General features: G+C 42.7%; 1 protein-coding gene across 1 annotated transcript in view; it reads right to left on the bottom strand.

Moving 5' to 3' along the window:
- The window catches only part of LOC308669192 (phospholipase A2 myotoxin inhibitor protein-like), a 237409-nt gene extending 220068 nt beyond the window's left edge, over window positions 1-17341 (bottom strand). Inside the window, exon 1 of the mRNA XM_081329781.1 lies at window positions 17293-17341. The gene's annotated coding sequence lies outside the window, so the exon portion shown is untranslated. The remainder of the gene's footprint in view (window positions 1-17292) is intronic.
- Between the last annotated feature and the right edge of the window lie 1245 nt (window positions 17342-18586).

Genomic DNA, 18586 nt, shown 5'->3' with positions numbered 1-18586 from the left:
TTGAGGTACACAAGTTATGAAGGAGCCATAGTTCCCCCCATGCTGGCTCAGGAATTCTGGGAGTTGAAGTCCATGAGTCATAAAAGAGTCAAGGTTGCCTACCCCTGATCTGGGCAATTCACTGGCAGTGAATCTTCACAACGCCTTCTCAGACATGTTGCCTTGGATGCTGACCAGCTATGATGTCATTTAAGCCAAATTGTGTGGGATGTCCTTGGATTGGAAGGAATACAATCCTCAACTTCTATTGTCTCCTTTGAGAGTATAGAAAATGCTTCCCACCACAGGAAGCTAAATACAGTAATTTCCAAGACACGTTATGAACAATTATAATGTACTTGCACTGGTCCACAGGATTTTGCTCAAGCATTCAATTTGTCTCAAAGACTTTCTTGGCCACGTTCCCACAAAGAGCAGAGGGTATTGTGTGCAAAATTATTTTTCTGCCAGGCTGATGAAACATTTTTGTGACAGACTTCGGCACCTGAATATGCCATCCATGTCGAGAAATTTCTTCAGAAGTGATGGCCCTTGCATTTTCCAGCCTTGGAAGACACCACAGCATTTTCCCTGTGCCAAAATGCAAAATCTGTTTGTCATTTTTTTTACTAAGAGTACCATCTCATCTACAATCTCCATGCCAATTTTCATGACTGAAACATTTGGCCTTATTCCAGATTTCTTAACCCCTCCAATCATGCTCCAAAATCCAAACAAAATGTACAGCTGATTGGAAACACTTCCAACTGCAAGCTGTGGCTGCGGAGAATTCTAACATTTTGGTCAATCCCTGCCTGCCCTCCATGGTTTCAGCACTTTCCTAAAAGCACTCAAGGAGCTATTATTAAAAGCTAGGTGCCACCAGGACCTAGCTTTGTCAGCATTGCAGTTTTCAAAAAAGATGGGAGTTTTCTGCTTTCCCCATCAAGTGCTTTAATGCTAAAATGTTATGCAGTGGGAGTTGTTAACAACAGACACTGAACTACAAGGCTATAATCTCTAGGCCCACATTGCAGATTGTCAAAACCCAGCCTTGGTTATTCAGTACTGCTTTCTAGCAACAGCGAAACTTTATGCTGACCTATTCTAGAGAAAGGGATGCGGTGGCTAAGTGGGTTAGGACGCTGAGCTTGTTGATCAGAAGGTTGGCAGCTTGGCAGGTCGAATCCCAGGTGCCACATAACAGAGTGAGCGCCTGTTACTCATCCCAGCTTCTGCCAACCTAGTAGTTCAAAAGCACGTAAAAATGCAAGTAGAAAAATAAGGACCACTACGGTGAGAAGGTAACAGCATTCCGTGCGCCATTGGCATCTAGTCATGCCAGCGACATGACCACGGAGACGTCCTTGGACAAGCGCTGGCTCTTTGGCTTTGAAACGGAGATGAGCACCGGCCCCTAGAGTCGGAAATGACTAGCATGCATGTGCGGGGGAACCTTTACCTTTACCTTTATTCTAGAGAAAGGGGACTCAGAATTCAGCAAATCAATGTTTGGAGGGTGGGGGAGGCATGCAGTGTGTCAACTCCAGCTGATGATCCCAACAAAGTAAGCACAGCTGAGACACTCCAATCCCTAATGCAAAACTTTATTGAGCTCAGCGTATCGGCACCGATGAATAGGAAACCAGCTCTTGCTCGAAACAGGAAATTGTGAGTTCTAATGCTACTTTAGATGTGAAAGCCAGCTGGGTGACTTGGACCAATCACAAGGTGACAGTGAGTTTCAATCCCACATTAGGCATGAAAGCATGAAAGATGGCTGGGTGACTTTAGACCAATCACTGGGTGAAAGTGAGTTCTAGTTCCACCTGAGGCATGAAAGATGGCTGGGTGACTTTAGACCAATCACTGGGTGAAAGTGAGTTCTAGTTCCACCTGAGGCATGAAAGATGGCTGGGTGACTTTGGACTGATCACCAGGTGAAAGTGAGTTTTAGTTCCACCTGAGGTGCGAAAGATGGCTGGGTGACTTTCGACCAATCACCAGGTGAAAGTGAGTTCTAGTTCCACCTGAGGCATGAAAGATGGCTGGGTGACTTTCGACCAATCACCAGGTGAAAGTGAGTTCTAGTTCCACCTGAGGCATGAAAGATGGCTGGGTGACTTTCGACCAATCACCAGGTGAAAGTGAGTTCTAGTTCCACCTGAGGCATGAAAGATGGCTGGGTGACTTTGGACTGATCACCAGGTGAAAGCGAGTTCTAGTTCCACCTAGGGTGTGAAAGATGGTGGGTGACGTTCGACCAATCACCAGGTGACAGCAAGTTCTGGTTCCACCTGAGGCATGAAAGATGGCTGGGTGACTTTAGACCAATCACCAGGTGAAAATGAGTTCTAGTCCTGCTTCAGCCATGAAAACCAGCTAAGTGACTTTGGATCACTCATTTTTAGACCAGCTCACCTCACAGGGTTGTTGTTGTGGGAAAAATAGAAGAAAGAAGGAGTGCTAAGTATGTTCACCACCTAGAAGTATTTATAAAAATAATAAAGGCGGGGTAATTTATTTATTTATTTTAAAGAAAAAGTAGTAGTTGGAAGATCAGACCTTTTCCCACCTAACTGCTATTGATGTGCAAATTATGCAACTCTGCTTAATTCTAGTTTCGGGGCTAGTAAAGGAAGACATGTTGGTCAACAAAATTGTGCTCTTCTCGTCCATTGTAACCTATTTGTCTGAAGTCTGACAACTGCATAAGAAAAAGACAGTGCTAAAACAAAACAAAACACAAAGGTAGAAATCCTTCCTCAAGAGAGACTGCCTGAAGTGTACATGTAAAGGTCTAATGGCTTTTTAATTACTGAGCGGAAGAGCCTGCTTAATTTCCCTAAGCTACCATTTAATGATAGTCAGCAGTATGAATGTGTGTTAATAAGCCACAATCAGGGAAAGAAACTGACCGCTCAGAAATGCTTCTGCTGTATTAACTATTCCATAGGATCTCGCGGGCATTCCTACCCTGCAGACAAATTTGTTTTATTATTCCAAATCCCGCACAAACTTGCATTTGTAATCCTGCATAAGACAAGACATAAGACAGAATAGAATAGAATAGAATAATAGAATAGAATAGAATAGAATAGAATAGAATAGAATAGAATAGAATAGAATAGAATAGAATAGAATAGAATAGAATAGAATAGAATAGAATAGAATAGAATAGAATAGAATAGAATAGAGGATTGAAGAATAGAATAGAATAGAATAGAATAGAATAGAATAGAATAGAATAGAATAGAATAGAATAGAATAGAATAGAATAGAATAGAATAGAATAGAATAGAAAGGAATAGAAAGGAATAGAATAGAGGATTGAAGAATAGAATAGAATAGAATAGAATAGAATAGAATAGAATAGAATAGAATAGAATAGAATAGAATAGAATAGAATAGAATAGAATAGAATAGAATAGAATAGAATAGAATAGAATTCCCGAGCCATTCTGGAAGTTGAAGTCCACAAGTCATAAAAGAGCCAAGGTTCCCCACCCCAGGACTAGTCTAATGAAGAGAAGGACTAGGGGTGACACAATAGCAGTCTTCTAACACTTGAGGGGCTGTCACAGGGAAGAGGGGGTGTCAACCTATTCTGCAAAGCATCTAAGAAGACACAATGGATGGAAACTAATCAAGGAGAGAAGCAACCTAGAACTAAGGAGAAGCTTCCTGACACTAAGAAAACAATTAACCAGTGGAACAACCTGCCTCCAGTAGTTGTGGGTGCGCCATCACTTGAAGCTTTTATGAAAAGATTGGACAAGCATTTGTTTGAAATGCTATAGGATCACCTGCTTGAGCAGGGGGTTGGACTGGAGGACCTCCAAGGTCCCTTCCAAGCTCTTTTATTCTGTATTCTGATGCCCTTTCCTTAGAAAAGAAAGAAAGAAAGAAAAAAAGTGAGTCGGAATCCTACCCACCTTCTCGCTCTGCATGGCTGAATTTGCATACCTTCCTTTCTCTCTTCTTTCTCCTCTCTCAACAGTCAACATTTAGCCTGGAATTCCTGCAGAAATCCTAAAAAAAAATGTCCTGTGCGTTCAATTTGCTATCTACATAATCATCATTTGAATATAATTAATCGGCAAAATTCATTTGTCCCTGCCAGCTCATTTGATGGGAGGCTGTCTGAGAAAGGTAAATAAGTACACCCGGGCTCATTGTGCTAAAATCAGCATGTGTGAGAAAAGTCAGTGATTTATTTCATGGCTGAAATTTTCAAGCCAGCTTTCCTCTCCGATGCTCCAGGCAACTCCCAGTGATAAAATACAAATAAACTAACTATAAAGTTCCAATTAAAACATTAACTCAGATATGAACACACCCAAGGAAACACAACAAATACAGATGTATGAGGGGTGAAATTAAAGGCATCAATTAAAAAAAAACAAGGAAAGACAGCACCCACTGGATTAAAACATGCTTCTCCAGCAAGCAAGCTTGGATGCTAATAGTCTGACTGACATAAAAATGACTTGATCTGACAATTAACCAGGTTCTCGCCATAATGCTCCCTTCAAATAGATGCCTAATAATGCCAGGAGTGATATTTTAAAACTCAAGCCTTCTGCATTCCCTCTTTTTGTTTCCCAGACTCACAACTTAAGACGTACTCCTAAAGCCTTTCATCAAATAGTTTCCCTTGCTAACAGACTTCCAGACGCCAAATTTTCTAATGGTTTAGTAAGACCACACTTGGGATATTGCATCGTTTTGGTCGCCACAGTATAAAAAAAGATGTTGAGAGTCTAGAAAGAGTGCAGAGAAGAGCAACAAAGATGATCAGGGGACTGAAGGCTAAAATATACACAGAACGGTTACAGGAATTGGGTACGTCTACTCTAATGAAAACAAGGACTAGGGGAGACATGATAGCAGGATTCCAATATTTGAGGGGCTCCTACAAAGACAAGGGGGGGGGTGTCAAAGTATTTTCCAAAACACCTGAAGACAGAACAAGAAACAATGGTTGGAAACTAACCAAGGAGAGAAGCAACCTGGAATTAAGGAGAAACTCTTTAATCGGGAGAGCAATTAACTTGCCTTCAGAAGTTGTGGGTGCTCCATCACTGGAGGCTTTCAAAAAGAGACTGGACAATCATTTGTCTGGAATGGTACAGGGTCTCCTGCTTGAGTAGGGGATTGGACTAGAAGACCTCCAAGGTCCCTTCCAACTCTATTATTCTGTGTTCCATGCTTCTTTATTATCCATACTATGCGCAAAGCGTGCCATAATCTGAATTCCTGAATGAAACTGTTGTTTTTCTAGCCATAGGAATCTCCAGTGTATATGTCTATAAAGTCTCCTTTGATAATAGCATGACTTTATACCAGGGGTAGGCAACCTTGGCTCTTTTATGACTCGTGGACTTCAACTCCCAGAATTCCTGAGCCAGCCATGCTGAGGGGAAAGGGAGAGTTTCCAAGCTGAGCCATGCTGGCTCAGGAATTCTGGGAGTTGAAGTCCACGAGTCATAAAAAGAGCCAAGGTTGCCTACCCCTTCTCTATACTATAGACATGTAGACTTTATAGACCCATGGTTTTGAGGGTGAAGGTCCATTCACTGAGATTGTGGCTTGGTTTCCAAACATTTCGTTACCAGGATAGGTAACATCTTCAGCTGAGTTTCAGTGTCAGTGTCCTTCTGTTTATAAGGGCTTCAGGTGTGTGTGCGTCAAGTGAGGGTCTGGTGATGGGTCTTGGGATGGGTCAGGCATAAGTCATCAGTGAGTCTTTTAATGGGTCGTGTGATGGGGAAGTCACATCAGGTCAACGTCATTTGGAGGTGAACTTCTGGCGGGGAAGGAGGGCTTGTGTGGGTAGGTTGAGGGTCAGTGCTGTCTCTGGTTGGCTGTGCGGTTGATTTGGATCCTGAGGGGTTTTGTAGGCTGGTTGTGGGTCATTGTGTCTGTTGATGGAATTGCTGGCAAAGTGCCAGGACTTCGATGAACCCACGAGCGTGACAGGGGGTAGCGTGGCTGATGATTTTAGTGTCGGTCCAATCAAACTGGTGCTGTTTGGTGTTGGTGTGGTCTAACTCCACTTGGGGGGAGGGGAAACAAAGTAGATGTGGATGGCTTGAATATACCAATGTGTTAATATTCCCTAATGTGTCATTATAACCCTGTGCAAGATTATAGGCATGGTTCATTAAAGATTCATTTAAATGCTCCAATTTGTTCACATTCTTCACCTCTGTGTGAGTCACTGAGCCAAGGGATCCAGAAACACCGACAAAATTTGGTGTCTTTCAACCCAGGAAATAATTTTTGAGGTGTCCCTGGGTTCAGTTGGAATCTAACAAGGATGTCATGCAGCATCCTTTGAAAACAGAGAATCCAGTGCTGGTAGCAATCTAAAATCCCGTAGATCTGAATACTGCTCCTATTACGAGTCCCATTAGGCAAGCAGATACACAGAATCTGTTCAGTCTAATTCTACCAAGATTTCTTTGCTGAGAAAAAAATATTCTTTCTGAATTTATCACACTACAGCAGAGGGTGCCAAAAAGATGATGTGTCAAATTGTCATGGCTGTAGGAGCTGCTGACTATCACAGGAGATCTCACAAATGTCATTCTCTTATCTGAAACACACTGGAAGGAAAGAAGGATGCTTAGATCGGTTCACGTTTTAGCATCCAATCACAAATATTAATTTGGTGTCTCTTGATAGCTAACCGGCTTAGATACGATCACAAATGCCACAATGAATCTGGATGCATTTCTAAGACAACGACAGATCTCAATTGTCCTTATTTACCAAGAACAATCTCAGTTTTCTAGCACATATTCCCAACTGATTTCTGCCCATCTTTTGCTTTCTTTCGGATAAATCCTGGAGTTTCTCCAAATTGCCAGGATACGTCAAAGAAGATTTCCATACTATCAGGAATGGTCCCCACCAAGTTTGACTCAGCCAACATTCTGGTATTCTATCTTTCTATCTGATAGAAAGAAAAGGGTGCAGAATTAAAAAAAACAAGTTTCTTACTTAAGACCACACCTAGAATACTACATCCAGTTTTGGTCACCACATTAGATGTTGAGACTTTGGAAAAAGTGCAAAGAAGAGCAACTATGATGATTAAAGGCCTGGAGACTAAAACATAGGAAGAACGGTTGGAGGAATTGGGTATGGCTAGTCTGGAGAAAAGAAGGATGAGGGCTGCCACAAAGAAGAGGGAGTCAATTTATTTTCCAAAACACCAGAAGGCAAGACAAGAAGCAACGGATGGAAACTAATCAAGGAGAGAAGCAACCTGGAACTAAGGGGGAATTTCCTGACGGTGAGAACAATCAACCAGTGGAACAGAAGTTGCCTTCAGACGTTGTGGATGCTCCATCACTGGAGGTTTTTAAGAAGAGATTGGACAGCCATTTGTCTGAAATGATATAGGGTCTCTCGCTTGAGAAAGGGGTTGGACTAGAAGACCTCCAAGGTCCCTTCCAGCTCTGTTGTGATTGACCGATTGACTTAGAAACCTTCTTAGCTAAGTCCCCAGGAATTACATTTGACTCAGAGATTGTATTAATGTATTAAGGCAATTTAACCATGAAAAGCCTGGAGTTGGAAGAGAGGGATTTTACTTATTCTTTTTTAACATCAAGAAAGCAAAGGGAGGAACATGTAATAATAATAATAATAATAATAATAATAATAATAATAATAATAATAATAATAATAATAATAATAATAATAATAATAATAATAATAATAATAATAATAATAAGTTGGAAGGGACCTTGGAGGTCATCTAGTCCAACCCCCTGCTCAGGCAGGAAACCCTATATCATTTCAGACAAATGGCCAGCCAGTCTCTTCTTAAAAACTTCCAGTGTTGGAGCATTCACCGCTTCTGGAGGCAGGTGGTTCCACTGGTTAGTTGTTCTAACTGTCAGGAAGTTTCTCCTTAGTTCCAAGTTGCTTCTCTCCTTGACTAGTTTCCATCTGTTGCTTCTTGTCCTGCCTTCAGGCGCTTTGGAGAAGAGCTTGACTCCCTCTTCTTTGGGGCAGCCCCTCAAATATTAGAAAACTGCTATCATGTCACCCCTCACTCTTCTCTTCATTAAACTACACATACCCAATTCCAGAAACCGTTCCCTATATGTTTTAGCCTCCAGTCCCCCAATCATCTTTGTTGCTCTTCTCTGTACTCTTTCTAGAGTCTCGACATCTTTTTTACATCGTGGTGACCAAAACTGGATGCAGTATTCCAGGTGTGGCCTTACAATTGTGTCCCGCAATTTAGGAAAAATAAGAGAGTTGTAAGAAGGGGCCATCTTCAAAAGATAGTGCTTGCAGTATTTGGATAATTAACCTCTACTATAATCTGCAGACTTTGAAAGTCAACGCCAAGATTCTTAAATTGCACCCAGGAAATGATGAGCAACAAGGGCATTGGATTGTTAGCAATGTGTACCACCACACAAAGACCAGGAGGAAAGTTCAGGAAGTAATGCTACAGTCAGACAACTAGTGTGACACAAAATCACCAAGGTGTCCCTTGGGAAGCAGAGAATACATGGAGCCTACTTTCTCTCCTCTCTACATCATTGTCCCCATGGGAACAATCGCCACAAAAGGCAACAGTCGCCAAGGTTTATTGAATCAAAGCTTGAATAGAGTCATCCCTTAAATATATTTCTCATTCCTAGCACAGCCAATTAGAAGGTGATGTTGCTGAACAATAAAATGTTCCAAGATAATGAGAGCAGAGGATTTATCTACATAAATTAGTAATCAGTTAGTTACCCAGAGCTGCCTCCTTGTAGCTCCTTAATTCCAGAGAGATTTTCCAGTGTGGCAAAGAGCAGCAAATGCGATGGCTACTCATAGCATGGAGAAGCTCTTACACACCAGATGCGTATCCTTACACATTCCGCGTATTTCTCACAGATTATTTTTGGTTTGAAGAAAAGAGAAGAGAAGGACTGGGCTGGACTGGACTGGGGGGAAGCGGGGATGTGATAGCGGTGTTCCAGTACTTGAGGGGCTGTCACAAGGAAAAAGGGATCAGCTCAATCTCCAAAGCACCAGAGAGCAGGACAAGAAGTAATGGTGGAGGCTGAGAGATCCAGCCTAGAATTAAGGAGGAATTTTCCGACAGGCAGAACAATCAATAGAATAGTTTGTCTCTCGCAGCTGTGGGTGCTCCATCACTTGAGGTTTTCAAAAGTAGACTGGACAACCATTTGATCTCTGAGGTTCCTTCCAGCCTTATATGATTCTATATTCTATATAAGTGTATGGAGTAGCCCTGGTGGCGCAGTGGTTAGAATGCAGCATTGCAGGCTAACTCTGCCCACAGCCTGGAGTTTGATTCTAACTGGCTCAATGCTGACTCAGCTTTCTATCCTTCAGAGGTCGGTCAAACGAGGACCCAGATTGTTGGGTTCCATAGGCTGACTCTGTAAACTGCTTAGAGGAGGACTGCAAAGCACTGTGAAGCGGTATATAAATCTTAAGTGCTAGTGCTATTGTTGGTTTTCATTCACCGTGTCGTGGAATATTCTTACAATTTGGAGGGGGACTTAACTCTTAGCCAATTCATAGAATCATGATGAAATTCTATCTATTGGTGTAAGCAAATAAAGAATTAGAGTTGATTGGATTTCACTGTGGCATCTTTGGCTCAGGCCTGACAAACTGGAAATAGTTGCATCTTTCCTTGTGTTATTAGCACTACGTATTTTACCTGGAAGATACTTTCTCTTCCCTAAATACCTCCAAAAGTTCCTTCTAACTCATGGGAAGGAAGGTGGAAGGAACGCAAGGAGGAACTCCTCTCTCAATGGTATCCATCAAAGGCTTCCTCTAAAGCCACTTTTAGCCTATCCCACATTTTCTAATCTGGGTATGTCGGTGACCCTTTCCAAGAGGGATCTTAGTTTCTTGTTACTGGGTCTGGGACAATTCACTATGGCCAACTCACCATGGGACAATTCAATTATCAAGGATTAAATTTTGGCAGCTGCGTGCCTCTGCATTTCAATTCGCTTTTAGATTAAGGGGGGAGAGGTGTTTCTTTTCAAGTGGGTAAGAAGGGGAAACAAAACTTCTTCCATTCAGCTTTGGGAGCCTGAAGCCTTGTCAAGGACACCAGAACAAGTGTGGATTTGAAGCAGACGGTTCCCATAACAAAGTGAACCTGTTGGAATGTGTAAGAAGTTGGGGGACTGGCTGGGAAAATTATTGTTTAAGTCTATGAATGGGTGCTGGAACCTCAAGAGTTAGTTTTACTTCGACATAACCATGCAGTGTATTCAATAAACAGTAAGCTTTTCGGAAAAGGAATGAATCTGGAGTTTTATTTTGATTGTCAAGCTGGATGCTGACATCAGTTCTGCATTAATTGTTTCATTCAGTTACCTTTATTATTGGTGACCACGTTTTTGTCAAAATTATTGTAACTGGATTGACTTTCTTTATATTATTATTACTGGCCACAGTTATTACTGGCCACAGTTCCATCAAAATTCATTTAACTTTTGTATTTGCTGAATGTCCTGTGGCGATTTTTCCCACTGTGAGTTGGCCATGCTGAGTTGGCCACGGCGAGTTGGCCACAGTGAGTTGACCACAGAGAATTGGCCACAGCAAGTTGGCCACAGTGAGTTGGCCATGGTGAGTTAGCCACAAAGAGTGGGCCATGGTGAGTTGGCCACAGAGAGTTGACTACAGCAAGTTGGCCACAGAGAGTTGGCCAGGGCAGTTGGCCATGGTGAGTTGGCCACAGCAAGTTGGCCACAGTGAGTTGGCCATGGCGAGTTGGCCACAAAGAGTTGGCCATGGTGATTTGGCCACAGAGAGTTGACTACAGCAAGTTGGCCACAGAGCATTGGCCATGGCAGTTGGCCATGGTGAGTTGGCCACAGAGAGTTGGCCACGGTGAGTTGGCCACAGTGAGTTGGCTCATTCCGGCTGTTACCATCCTTTTGTCAAAAATGAAGACCAGTTTTAATTCAAGTAAAGACACCTTCTCCTGTTTCAATGTGGGCATTGCTCTTTGTTGCAGTTACACATGTGCTAATTTGCAAGCCACCTGGGGAAAGCCAGGAAAGGATGATGTGTCCAAGCTAATAACAAACAGACAAAGGTAACCCGTTTCCACTAACTCAGCTCCTGGAAATCCTTCACTTTTTGCCTGCGAAGATTTGCTTAGCTATAAATTAAGTCCGTTCTCCTCACCAGGGGACCTTATTCAGTCCAATGCCCCCACCCTCAAGCACCCAGAGAGGGGAAAAAAAAACCTACATCCCTGCATATTTTACTTTTCAGCTAGATATGAGCGAAAAAGAGACTTTTCTGTACCATCAAATTAATAAAATAAAACATACATTTGGAAGAGAGAGAAAAAAATAGCACCCCAGCTTCGGGAAAACCTAGCAATCTTTTTTTTATCAGTTACTAAGTATAGAAACCCCTCTCGAATGCCGATTTTCAATTTTTTTAAAAAAAAAAGGGGGGGGAAGGGAGGAGATTTTTCCACAAGAATTTTGAGTCATTTTTCTCTTTCACCATGGCAACTAAGCAGATACCCCAGCATTTCTGAGGAAGACAATCCCTCGCAGTTTATAAAACCGTGTTTAGAGCACCCTAGGATGGTTTTCTCTCTCTCCCCTGTTGTCGTAAATGGAACAAAGAATTAATAAAAGGCAGTTTGGCAAAAACAAAAACAAAAAAACCAACGGGAATTGAGAAGGAGAAAGAGAGTCAAATTCTACGCAGAGATTATTCACACAAACGGTTGAAGGGGAAGGAGGGGGCCTCAAAAACCTCCTGGTCCCATCAGCAGACATCTAGAACCCTAAGCAGATTCCATTTTAAAAAACAACAAGGAAGGGAAAAGACAAACCAAAACGATTTTGGTTCTGAAATGGAGAGCTGAGGCAGTGCAGTTGCAGTTCCTCCCTCCCTCCCTCCCATTCATTCTTTCTTTCACTTTCATTCTTTCATTCCATCCATCCATCCGGCTGCTTCGAGGGATAGAGATATGCCATAGGGATAGTAAAGGTAAAGGTTCACCCGCACGTGCGTGCTAGTCGTTTCCAACTCTAGGGGCCGGTGCTCATCTCCGTTTCAAAGCCGAAGAGCCAGCGCTTGTCCGAGGACGTCTCCGTGGTCATGTGGCCGGCATGACTAGACGCCAAAGGCGCACGGAACGCTGTTACCTTCCCACCGTAGTGGTCCCTATTTTTCTACTTGCATTTTTACGTGCTTTCGAACTGCTAGGTTGGCAGAAGCTGGGACGAGGAACAGGCGCTCACTCTGTTACGCGGCACTCAGGATTCGACCCGCCAAACTGCCGACCTTCTGATCGACAAGCTCAGCGTCCTAACCCACTGAGCCACGCGTCCCTTTTGCCATAGGGATACAGCCACCAAAATCCAAAGCATTTCTTTTAGGACCTTGCTCAACACACACACACACACACACACACACACACAAACATGCACACACCCTGCCAAAATACTTGATGTCGGAAGCTGCAGAGTCTTCCAGATTCTCTTAAACCTTCCTAGGCAATTCTGAAAGTTGTCATTTCAACACATCCGGTGTGTGTATGTGTGTGTGTGTGTCTGTGTCTGTGTGGAGTGTGAGCTCCGACTGTTGAGATTCTAGGGCTTGAATTGCTTCTCAGTTCTAGATGCATCAACAGAGAAATGGCCAACGCCATTGCTTCAGTGTGTGTACACGTTTTGCCCATTTTGATTCTGAAACAGGGCTACACAACACTCCATCCTGACCCTAGCACGTCCGGATGTTCATTAAGCTAATTGAGCGCACAACCAATTTGTTTAAGCAGTTCCTTTTTGGCAGAGTAAATTGGTTTCTGGGCCTACGGTATCTTCTTCTGTTTGAATTTTCTGCCCTTCTGTACACAAATTATAATACAGTTGGTAGATAAACTGCGTCACAATTTCTGCCACTTAAAAAGAAAAAGGAAAGTCTGAACGCAAACAGAACAATAAGCAAGCGTAAATCATGGTGACAGCTCTGTTAATATTTCTTCTGTCTCTTCCATGAATTACTAGCTTTGCATTTGCTCGTTCCCGCGGCATTTCTTCATCTTTGCCGAGCGATAAAGGAATTAGTGAGACAATAGAAAAGAGCGCCAAATGAAACATTTTTTTACACACCTAAAAGGTTCCCCCGCACATGCATGCTAGTCGTTTCCGACTCTAGGGGCCGGTGCTCATCTCCGTTTCAAAGCCGAAGAGCCAGCGCTTGTCCGAGGACGTCTCCGTGGTCATGTGGCCGGCATGACTAGACGCCAAAGGCGCAAGGAACGCTGTTACCTTCCCACCGTAGTGGTCCCTACTTTTCTACTTGCATTTTTACCTGGTTTTGAACTGCTAGGTTGGCAGAAGCTGGGACGAGTAACAGGCGCTCACTCTGTTACGTGGCACTCGGGATTCAACCCGCCAAACTGCAGACCTTCTGATCGACAAGCTCAGCGTCCTAATCCACTGAGCCACAAAAAAGAGATAGGACCGATCAGTTGTAGAGAGATTTCCCTTCCTCCTCTCCATCTCGATTACATTCTGTTTCAACAGCCCGGAAGTGATGATGTCTTAGCAGTTAGCAGTCCAAAATTGAGCTCTCCGATGCCATAGGACAGGGCGAAACTCTCCCTCTCCATGTTTATAGGATAATTAGATCCTAGATAGCCACATGCGGGGATTAACGAAGTACTGCAGTGCTTAGGCCACGGAGATGAAAAAAATCTAGGCGAGGAAAGAAATAGAGAAAGAGTGGATTGCTTGAAAGAGGGCCTGGCCGGCATGAATCGGGAGATTCTTGAAGAGAAGGAAGGAAAGGAACAAGGGAGAGAGAAAAAAACACCATCAAGTTCAAATCAGGGAAAGTAAAAGTGATTTGTCCATGTATTTAAAGAAATGAAATGCTGGAGGATTTTGCAAGAGATTGGAAGGGGGAAAAAATTTGAGTCCTATTTCCAAATGACCTCAGAGGCAAGCTTCCTTCCTTCCTTCCTTCCTTCCTTCCTTCCTTCCTTCCTTCCTTCCTTCCTTCCTCCCTCCCTCCCTCCCTCCCTCCCTCCCTTTTTCTTTTCCTTTCTTTCTTTCTTTCTTTCTTTCTTTCTTTCTTTCTTTCTTTCTTTCTTTCTTTCTTTCTTTCTTTCTTTCTTTCTTTCTTTCTTTCTTTCTTTCTTTCTTTCTTTCTTTCTCTTTTCTCTTTGACCCCTATCTCTTCAAATTTCACTATCAATATCTACAAAGTCCACATCCATGGAGTTTGTACTAGGAGTGGTCAAAAAACCCCCAAACACTCTCCATTTATTGCCCCATTTGGCGGGCATTCCCACTTTATGGGCAATCACAATTTCCCACCTCTACAACTTCCTCAAGTGGACTTGCAGGGAAAAGAGGTTTATAGTTCTATTCCTAGGTAGAAAGAGAGGAATTATGTACATTACTTACCCTCTTGTTCTGTTCTCTAGAAAGTTCTTTCCACAAACAATTGCATGATTCAGATAATTGCCAGCAGAAGTGTGAGAAAGCATTTGTTTAGAGACAGACAATTACCGGTAACTTCTCTGCTCACATCTATATGTCTAGTGTCTGACTATGGGTACCCAAACCTTCATGAAATTAAGCACGATCTGACTGGCTAACATTACAAAGCAAACTGAGAGAAGCATTTCTGGACTACCATTTTGGCTGCCTGCCTGCCCAACTTTCTCCTTGTAGGCCAAGTGTTGAACTGTGGAAAAGCATGTAAGGATAGCTAAAACCCAAGACTAGATACTTCCATATTGTCGATTTAGGAAAAGGCAGGCACAGCCACACTCCTCTGTGTATTAGCCACCTGTGGAGGTGGTTAGCAGCATCAAATTCCTGGGTGTGCAGCTAATGAGTAGGCTGGCTTGGTCGCTCAACAGCGAGACACTGGTGAAGCGGGCACAGCAGCGCCTGCATTTCTTGTGCCGCTTGAAAAAGCACATCTTCCTTCCCCTGTCCTGACCACTTTCTACAGGGGGATGATCGAGGGCATCCTGTTATACAGCATCACAGTCTGGATTGGAAGCATCCCTGCTTCAGACAGGAAGGCGGTGCAGAGAGTGGTGAGGACGATAGAAAAGATCGTTGGAAGTTCCCTCCCCTCCATCCTGGACATGGCACATAAATGTTGCTTGAGAAGAGTCCACAAGATTGTCTGGGACACTACACATCCTCCCCATGACCTGTTTTCCTTGTTCCGTTCTGGGAGGAGGAGGATTCGTGGTATCCAAAGCAGAACGTCCAGATTCAGTCACAGTTTTGTTCCACACAGTATCAACCTTGTCAACTCTCAAGCTTTCTCTCTCTGCTATGCATTCAAGATGGACAGTGATTAATATTTATATGTTACGTATATGAAAGGGTGTAGGTCTATACATGTGTTGTATACAGCATGTTTAAATGTGTGTTATGTATGTGTACATTTTTGAGAGCAGGTAACATAATTTCAAGGGATGCAGTGGCTCAGTGGGTTAGGACGCTAAGCTTGTCGATCAGAAGGTCGGCAGTTTGGCGGGTCGAATTCCGAGTGCCACGTTAGCAGAGTGAGCACCTGTTACTCGTCCCAGCTTCTGCCAACCTAGCAGTTCGAAAGCACGTAAAAATGCAAGTAGGAAAATAGGGACCACTACGGTGGGAAGGTAACAGCGTTCCGTGCACCTTTGGCGTCTAGTCATGCCGGCCACATGACCACGGAGACGTCCTTGGACAAGCGCTGACTCTTCAGCTTTGAAACGGAGTTGAGCACCGGCCCCTAGAGTCAGAAACGACTAGCACACATGTGCGGGGGAACCTTTACCTTTACCTTTAACATAATTTCATTTTAAATGTGTGCCAGTGTGCCCACAGTAAAAAAAAATGACAATAAAGCTTATCTATCTATCTTTCTTTCTTTCTATCTATCTATCTATCTATCTATCTATCTATCTATCTATCATCTATCTATCTATCTATCTATCTATCTATCTATCTACTTACCTACCTACCTACCTATCGTCTACCTACCTACCTATATATTGTCTATCTACCTACCTACCTGCCTACCTACCATCTATCTACCTACCTACCTACTTATATATTGTCTATCTATCTACCTACCCATCTATCTACCAATCTACTGACCTACCTTTCTATCATCTGTCTGTCTATCTATCATCTATCTATCTATCTATCTATCTATCTATCTATCTATCTATCTATCTATCTATCTATCTATCTATCTATCTATCTATCTATCTATCTCTTTATCTATTCCCAGAACCTTACATACTATCCCCTTTCCTTAGTTATTTTCCAATAATTTTTAGAGTACGTATTTATTTTAATGTTTAACTTTTGTGCTGGTCTGTGACTGCAATAAAGATTGATTCTGATTCTGGATTCAGAATCAATCTCCAAAAAGAAAATTAGGGAGACATAGTTCATTGGTTCTGGCTCCAGAGTTTTATATCATTGCCATTAAGTCTGCAAAAATTACCAGGAAGAGAAACACCCACACACATACCAGTTTTAGAACCATGGACTATTTATTGACAAATTAGTCTCTCTCTCTCTCTCTCTCTCTCTCTCTCTCTCTCTCTCTCTCTCTCTCTCTCTCTCTCTCTCTCTCTCTCTCTCTCTCTCTCTCTCTCTCTCTCTCTCTCTCTCTCTCTCTCTCTCTCTCTCTCTCTCTCTCTCTCTCTCTTGAGTGTGATGTGGGTGTTGGAAGGAGCTTTTGCTCGCAGCATAACCTGTGAAAACATGCAAAAAAATATCCCTTCCTTCTTTAAAGATGCTTGGGAAAGTCACACAGATATGCTTCTTGTCCTCACACCCAAAAGTTGAGTAGCTGAATTTGCATGAGATCACTGTGCATGACAGGTCCACAAACTTTACCTTATGCATGCTGCATTTCTCTGAAGGGATCTGCTCGCATCAATCCAGCATATAATTTCCAAATTCTCCGCAGAATGCAATTTTATAAAAGTCAACTTGTTGCTTTCTCAAATTAGGACAGAATGTCTACAAAGGGAATCCCGAACTTTTGTGTCACGCCTGGAATTTCCAGGGACAGTTACAGATTAGATTTTGTTGTTTTTTTTAAAAAAATCCCATTTATATCCCGCCCTTCTCCAAAGACTCAGGGCGGCTTACAATCTAAGCACAAATCAATGTGATTAGCAATAGCCTTCATTCTATGTATATGCCTGCTTTATTAGGGCTTCCCCCCCCCCAAGTGGCATTATTACAAAGTCAGCTTATTGGCCCCAACAATCTGGGTCCTCATTTTACCTACCTGGGAAGGATGGAAGGCTGAGTCAACCTTGAGCCTGGTGGGACTCGAACCTGCACTAATTGCAGGCAGCTGGTGTTACTTAAGGAGGCATTAGCCCACTGCTCCACCAAGGCTCTTTTGAGTTGGGCTGCCTATGAAGGCAGAATCTCAATAGCTCTTCAAAATACTAACAATCTCAGCACTGGTGAAAAAAGTCAACCAATTAACTAAAAGGCAGACAGTTCATCCCTGTCTGTGATGGACGCAGATTGGATCCTGCAGCATTATCCTGGGACAGGTATATTCACCTTCATTTGTCAGTGGTCTCTTAAAGAAACTTTAAAATTAATTTCCACAAAATACATTAAACCTCTACTTCAATTGATTTAAAAGAGGAAGGGGGCTTGGTTTTAAGATAAGTTTTCTTTTTTTCTTTTTTCTTTTCTTCCTGGCCCACCTGGGCCACGATTTGCAAATCTAATGCTATCAATGCAAATTCATCATTTTGGCTTCCCTCTGCTCAGCTGAGCTCTCAACAGCTGCCTAAAGCCTCCTGTGTAATAAATCAATATTAAATCAGGAAACTCACTTCCCTCCCATCCCCATCCACACACGGAGGGGTTTTATGGTAGCGATCTTGCTTTATTTCATGTTTCTTGTTCACCACACCAAGTAATTGTCATCATGAAAGCAAGGCTTTGCAACGTATGATTGAGAATGGTTATTACTCCGGAATGCAACCGACACGACACCGTATGCAGACTTTGAGCTAAGAGTATGGAAGGTAATCAAGAAAAGCATTCAAATCCATTGACATGGTAATCATTTTTACCTTCGGGAAAGTCTGATTTACATTTGGTTTAAGTGAGAACAAATATCAATACACAATCAGCAAGAAAGATTACAAAGAAGAAAATGTTGGTTTATTGACGTTGGAGTACAACCTCAGTACAATTCCGATCAAAACCCAGTTAGAAATGCCTTGATTTAGCCATATTGGAATGGATGACTTTGTCAATATAAATACAGGCAGTTCTCAGCCCACCATCCCAGCGGAGCCCAAATTTTCTGTTGCTAAGCGAGACGTTTACTGAGTTTTGCCCCATTTTACGACCTTTCTTGCCACTGTTATTAAGTGAATCATGGCAGTTGTTAAGTCAGTAGCCCGGCTGCTAAGTGAATCTGGCTTCCCCATTGACTTTGTTTGTCAGAAGGTCGCAAAAGGTGAGCCCGGGATACTGCGACCGTCGTAAATGCGAGTCAGTTGCCAAGAGGCTGGATTGCGATGACATGAAGATGGGGAGGTTTGCAATGG

The sequence above is a fragment of the Vipera berus genome (assembly GCF_964194415.1).
Source record: "Vipera berus genome assembly, chromosome: 5".
NCBI lineage: Eukaryota > Metazoa > Chordata > Lepidosauria > Squamata > Viperidae > Vipera > Vipera berus.
Note: the sequence above shows the minus strand (reverse complement) of the source record. Positions and strands in the feature narration are given on the sequence as shown.